The following is an 881-nucleotide window of genomic DNA, read 5'->3' on the forward strand; positions in this document are numbered from 1 at the left end:
ACAGAGGGTCGTCGCAGCGTCGCATAGAAGGGGCGCCCTTTGCGCCTCCGGCCGGCGCCCGGCGGTGGTGCTGGCGGCGCGGGGCCCGGCCCCTCGGAGGGCCCGTGTAATGTGATGGGATGGCATGGCAGCCCGTCTGCGATTTTATCACCTCCATGTTGATTGTGTGTTATGTGACGGGGTGGGACCGCCCCAACCCCCCGGGCCGCCCCCGGACCGCCCCCGGACCGCCGCCACCGCTGCTGCGTGTTTATTGCATATCGAGACGCACGTTTTACGGCTGTGCACCGTGCAACCAACACACACACACGTGCGCGTATTGTACCACGGCTGGGCGGTGGCGGGGGTTCTAATACTACACGACCAAGAATAACATTGTGCTAGTGCGCACCGCAATGATAATATTGCGTGCCTGCAGCAGTTTGTCTTTGCAACATTTTCCTCCTTTTTATTTAAAATTATCTGCCTTTCCGTAATTGAAATTTTGGCGCGCGCGGTGCGGTAAAGAGGGGCGGGGGGCTGCCACTATGTATACTCTCGCACTGCGTTGAAAAAAAAAAGGTCGGTAATCCTAGGAACAGATGAGTCGTTTTTAGGTCTCTCTCTCTATCTCTCTCTCTCTCCCTCTCTCTCCCTCTCTCTCCCGTCCCTCTATCCCACTCCCTCTCTATCTACTCATCTATCTCACTCACTACCCCCTCTTTCGCCCACCCTCATCCTTTCTCTTTCCCTGGCTCCGCCCCTCTTTTCCCCCCGCGACCATTTTCTGTGCTCATCTCCCTTTATCTCCGTCACTGCACTTTCCCCCGACTAACTCTCTCTCCCTCTCTCTGTCTCTCTCCCCCTCTCCCTCTCTCTCTCTCTCTCTCTCTCTCTCTCTC

The sequence above is a fragment of the Frankliniella occidentalis genome, unplaced genomic scaffold (genome assembly GCF_000697945.3).
Source record: "Frankliniella occidentalis isolate FOCC.00 unplaced genomic scaffold, Focc_3.1 Scaffold2, whole genome shotgun sequence".
Taxonomy (NCBI): Eukaryota; Metazoa; Arthropoda; class Insecta; order Thysanoptera; family Thripidae; genus Frankliniella; species Frankliniella occidentalis.